General features: G+C 42.3%; 1 long non-coding RNA gene across 1 annotated transcript; it reads right to left on the bottom strand.

Annotated features, from left to right (window-relative positions):
* Positions 1 to 1,405: 1,405 nt before the first annotated feature.
* On the bottom strand, positions 1,406 to 3,406 carry LOC111836348 (uncharacterized). Its single transcript, XR_011993621.1, has 3 exons — positions 3,059 to 3,406; positions 2,172 to 2,600; positions 1,406 to 2,047 (listed from the first exon to the last, which is right to left on the bottom strand). It is a non-coding gene; the product is annotated as an uncharacterized lncRNA (long non-coding RNA).
* Between the last annotated feature and the right edge of the window lie 2,594 nt (positions 3,407 to 6,000).

The raw sequence follows: 6,000 nt of genomic DNA, 5'->3' as shown, positions 1-6,000 counted from the left end.
AAAGAGCAAATCATTTGCGTCTGCTGATCCAAATAAAAGAATTTCAGTTTTACTTTTATTTAAGTCATGAAAAATTTGTGCCAATTCTTTAAGTCCTCGAGACAACTTATTAATTGGTTCATACAGTTCTTACTTGCTGGCTGGTAAATCTGATGGTGAAAAGAAATGTTATGCCTTCTGAAAATAGAGCCTGCATGGAGCATGTACGTCAAAAATAAAATTGCGCCAAGGATAGACCCCTGCAGGACCCTAGTGGCAGAGGGTCCACCTCCAAAGGACCACATATCTGTCCTTCAGCGAGGAATGCCACTGCAAACTACAGCTCTCCTATCTGCAATCCTCCTGGCAAACAAGCTTAATGCCTGCTAACCCCATGTACTCCCTGTTGCTGTGAAAGCCACTGCAGCACTACATTTCTTTGCTAATGGCAGATTTTAGCATCCCCTGAGCTCAATTAGAGGCATTTCCCAATCTGCCATAAATTTGGCCATACATGCAGTTACATCAAACTTAGTCCGACATGCCAATGAATTCATTCAATTTCCCTTGACACCTGCCAGTCAAGAACGGGTCAAACAGGAGTTCTGGATGAACTTTGGGTTCCCTGGGGTTCTGGGTGTGATTGATTGCACACATGCACAACTACGTGCCTCAGCAGAGAACGCTGTGATATATGTCGAACTCTAAGAAAACCTATTCCATCAATATCCAGGTGATCAGCAATGCAATGTGTAAGGTTACACATGTATTCAGAAATCATCCTGGAACAAGCCATGACTGGCCAACTCTGTCATTTGTTCAGTCTTCCAGAGGAATCCCCCCCCCCCCCCCCGGAGCAGTGGCTGTTAGGGGACAATGATTATCCTTTAAAAAATGGCTGATTACACCGTATATCATGCCAACAACAGTGCATAAATATTCTTTAAATCAAAAACACACAAAGACACGCGCTGTAATAGAAAGAATGTTTGGATTCCTGATAATGTGTTTAAGATTTTTGGGTAGGTCAGGTGGAACATTACAATACAGACCTCAGAAGGTCGGAGCAATATTAGTGGCAAGTTATGTTTTGCATGACATTGCCGTCTGTTATGGATGTTTCTTGGACATAAATGAGGACACATTACAAGACTTTACAAGGCGTGATGCTGAACCACATGTGCTGATGCCCATGAGCCCAAATATGCCAGCAGCAGCGCGGGCCAGGAGAGATCAGGCGGCAGACGAGTGGCGTCGTCTGTAGCCTGGTAAGCAAACTGAGTGGTTTGATTGGGAGGGAAAAAAAAGACCATATATAGCATGAATTTGAACATTTTCAAACATGCTGCATTTTACAAATGACTTACAAATACAGGGATTCACTGTATGTGATGATTTTTTCCCCATCTCCATATGATTAGAACAGTTTTGATCAATATTTCAAAAAATATTCTTTATTAACATTTTTTTGAGATTACAATAATTAGGTTTCCAAACTTTCAGCAATTAGAACCTCACTGATTTTGCCTGTTTCTCCATGACTGGAAAAAAAAAAGTAAAATTCATGAACATGATCTTAAACTGGTGGTCTTCTTCCTCCTCGAGGTTCGCAGGCGGGGAGCACCAGGACGGGACCGGCCACGGGAAGGTCCAGGAGCATCTGGCGGCAGTGTGTTGATATTGGATCGGGTGAATGGAGGAGACTGGGTGGTCTGAGGAGGAGGTGTTGCAGGAATGAGGAGCTCAACTGCTTCAGCAAGCCTTCCCAGATTGTCCGCAATATGTCTGAGGGGCTGTAGCAACATCTCAGTGCGGCTCAGGTGGGTATTTACACGCCGAACACTCCGGCTGATTCCACCCAATTCCCTCTCCAGCATGTTGAATCCGGCCTGCTGGAGTTGCAGGAATGGGTGGTCCTCCTGCCAGATGATGTTCCCGCGACGCGTTCTGGGTCGACTTGTCTCTCCTCTCGACCTCGATGATGATTGTTCCGCCATCTCCTCTCCCTCCTCATCTACCACCTGCTCCTGCTTAATGGGTCCAGCCTCAGGGTCTTCAGCCAGTGGAGCTGCATGACATTTACGGTTCATTTATTGTATGGGCTTGTTGCAGGTGTTTAATGAAAAATAACCGATTTTTGGTAGAGTCGTGCATGTTTAATACACATTGATTTATAATTATCATTGCATTACCTTGAATGCCCACCTCAAGTCCCCCAAATCCCTCTTTGCTTTCAGCACTCAGGGTAGAGGCAGCAATGTCCTCGGCTGACGTTAGATCTTCGGTGGTCGTAGGTGGTCCTCCTCCCGTTTTCAATAGTAGTTTTCGGTGAGCAGCCAGCTTTTGTTTTCCCCGTCTCTTGACGTCATTGTACCGTTTTCGGCATTGTGTGGCCGTTCTGGTGATGCCAGAAGATGAGGACACCCTTACCGCCACCTCTTCCCAAGCCTGCTTCACCTCAGAGACCTTTGGTGGAATCCTGCTGTTGCCGTAGATGGTCTGCTCGCGAGCTTTCACTTCGCGAACCAGGAGATCCGTTTCCTCTGCAGAGAAGCGTTCTTTTCTACTACCTGGCATATCCGCCATTATAATAGCAATCCGCCAAGGTGCAACGCACCTGGCTTTTAAAAGGTAAGGGAGAGGACACTCTGATTAGTTTACAGCATGAATAAAGACAGCCATGAATAATTACAACCCTTTTGAATCATGCCTGGCACTGTGACCATTTTTCCTCTGTTAAACTATGAAAAGCGAATTTGGGCACACCCTAAAAGAACTTGGACTATGCGCTTCAGATCGTTATAATAGGGCCCTGGGTGTCTTATAGAGAGGGAAATGCGGTAGGCGAAAAGAAAATTTCCCCACAGGGGTGAAAAAAGTATCGCTATTGTATAATTTACTCTTTATTATTATGGTTTACATCATTTGTAATCTACCTATGGTTAATTCATTCCAGGATCAAAAAACTTTTGAAGACATGCTGCTTAAATTTTTTTAAAAACTGGTAGATTTTTGCGCATAACCTACAGAATGAGTCGACGTTCAACTTAAACCTATTTGGTAAAACGGTTATACTTACTTTTGTCGCAAGGGGGAGGTATTACATTTTGGAGGGGAAAAAGCAGAATTCGGTGAAACTATAAAAATCCAGGCACTGCAATAGATCGTTCGCCTATTGTGACGAAGCGAGCAGGACTGCGCCGCTTCTTTCCGCCGCGTCTCCCTCGCCAGCTTCCCAGCCGACCCGATTCGTCCGACTGATGCATCCACACTTTATATAATAAATGCAAACAGAGTTTGGTGCGTGCACTGAGTTTTATTTCACTAACTGGGTCAGCGCATACACGGTTATTACCAGGACTATTTATACTCTGCTCTCTTCCTCACTCCCCTCGCGCTGCTCCCACGCCTCACGTGACCAGCAACGTCACACTATACGTTACACTTATACAGCAATATTATTTAATGTTACTAAAATCCAGCAATTTCATTTGTATTCACAATTCGCGAACTATATTCGGCCATTTCAACTTAGTCCTAACAGGGCAATAACAATCGCAAGTACGAGAGTTATATTGGGGGTTTCCGGAAGCCTTAGTACTTGTGTTTAGCTGCTATGACCAAAGTCTGTAATCACATCATATGAACTATATGCATCCATTACACAGATCTACGGAGCCCGAACACAGATTAAGCAACCCAGATCTCTGACATATTTCAATCAATTGCAGCTTTACTTCTCTGTCAAACGTTCCCTGTACTGTTACTGCCACGCCTGTGAAAGTCTTCTATTGCTCCTAGAATCGAGTCCTGTATGCAGATACTGCGAATGAAAAATGCTGTAAACGATGAGAATCTCATGGCTCAATCTCATTACGACAGATTAATAAATTACACACGAATCATTACACTATAGTTTGGATGAATTTTTCATAAAGTAAAATTCATAAAGTAAGTGATCAAAAACCAAAAGTTAAAAAAATACTATAGGCGAATAACACTGTGTCCGTTCTCTTACCTCTGAGATAACATATTTTAAAATTAGAAAAATGAATCAGAATGCTTTCAGTTACTTACTGAAACCAAAATTGCAAATGTTTAAAAACATGAATTACGGGAAGTGAAATTTGTATTTTGTATATTTGTCTAAATTTATAATTAAACCGCAATGCTACCTAAACATGAATACAAATTCAGTTGATTCTGGAGCAGGCTTCTAAAGAAAACCTATAAACGTATAAATGCGTTTTTTTTTTTTTTTAAATAAAAATAAATTGTGAACAACCAAAATGCACAATAGTACCTTGATATTTTAAAGAAAAGCTTTAGAGTATTTATATTACTGACAAAAATCATATCAGATGTTTAGGACAGTTTCTTGCGAAAAGATACCGGATGACGTCATCGCGGAGGACTGTGATTGGTGAGTATGAACACCGAGCTTTACACAGCTGTGAGAAATTGGATGAGGAGGTGATGGAGAACGCGTCCGTGTAATATAATTAGAAAGCAGTAGGCACAAGTGCCAATATCTTCTGTTTTTTTTTCTATGAGTCTTGTGACGTAGACATGATGTGACTAGTTGGGCTCACTTTTCTCCGTATCAGTGCCATGTTAGGCTATTTTATAAAGTTCCTTAGGTAAACCTTTGGTGTTAATGAAATTAACAACAGGTGCACTAGGGGGGCAACAATGAGACGACCCCCAAAACAGGAATGGTTAACAGGTGGAGGCCACAGACATTTTTCCCTCCTCATCTTTTCTTACTGTTTTTTCACTAGTTTTGCATTTGGGTACAGTTAGTGGCACTACTGGTAGCATGAGGAGATACCTGGACCCTACAGAGGTTGCACAGGTAGTCCAACTCTTCCAGGATGGCTCATCAATACATGCCATTGCCAGAAGGTTTGCTGTGTCTCCCAGCACAGTCTCAAGGGCATGGAGGAGATTCCAGGAGACAGGCAGTTACTCTAGGAGAGCTGGACAGGGCCGTAGAAGGTCCTTAACCCATCAGCAGGACCGGTATCTGATCCTTTGTGCAAGGAGGAACAGGATGAGCACAGCCAGAGCCCTAAAGAATGACCTCCTGCAGGCCACTGGTGTCTTTGTCTCTTTCCAAACAATCAGAAACAGACTTTATGAGGGTGACCTGAGGGCCTGACATCCTCTAGTGGGCCCTGTGCTCACTGCCCGGCACCGTGGAGCTGGATTGGCATTTGCCAGAATTGGCAGGTCCGCCACTGGTGCCCTGTGCTTTTCACAGATGAGAGCAGGTTCACCCTGAGCACATGTGACAGACGTGAAAGGGTCTGGAGAAGCCATGGAGAATGTTATGCTGCCTGTAACATTGTCCAGGATGACCGGTTTGGTGGTGGGTCAGTGATGGTCTGGGGTGGCATATCCATCGAGGGACGCACAGACCTCTACAGGCTAGACAACGGCAGACAATGAAATTTTGGCAAAATGGACTAGACTGCCGCATCATTTTTTCACAAATTTTTGGGGTGCCCTTGAATTCAGCCCTCTGTAGGTTGATCATTTTTATTTCCATTAAATGATGTGGCATCCTCTCATTCCTAACACATAACCCAGTCCGTATTAGTATAGATATCCGGCATGATTTTTTTTTTCCCCATTGAGATCTGATGTGTTTTCAAAGTGTTTATGTAAATTTTTTGAACAGTGTAAAATAGAATAGATATTTATTTTTAAAGACAATGACAATGAAAATCTATTGTATTCTCTTTCAGTCCTGATGTAAATGTATTTCATGTATCCAGAATGATAATGCAATAGAAAATGCGATATATGTTTCCAAACCATTATACTAGCATGTTTTAACTAAATTAATATCCAGAATGCTTCAGATTTTAAATGTGATCAATAAATATCTAGGCAGGACATTGACAAGTAATCATAGGTAACTGCTGATATCAATAAAAATGTTATTTGCATTTTTGTTGCCTGAATTTTTATATATAAACAGTAAAACATTAAAAAGGAAAAACAAAATTAAAATGA

This window comes from Paramormyrops kingsleyae, chromosome 10, assembly GCF_048594095.1.
Source record: "Paramormyrops kingsleyae isolate MSU_618 chromosome 10, PKINGS_0.4, whole genome shotgun sequence".
Classification (NCBI taxonomy): Eukaryota; Metazoa; Chordata; class Actinopteri; order Osteoglossiformes; family Mormyridae; genus Paramormyrops; species Paramormyrops kingsleyae.
Note: the sequence above shows the minus strand (reverse complement) of the source record. Positions and strands in the feature narration are given on the sequence as shown.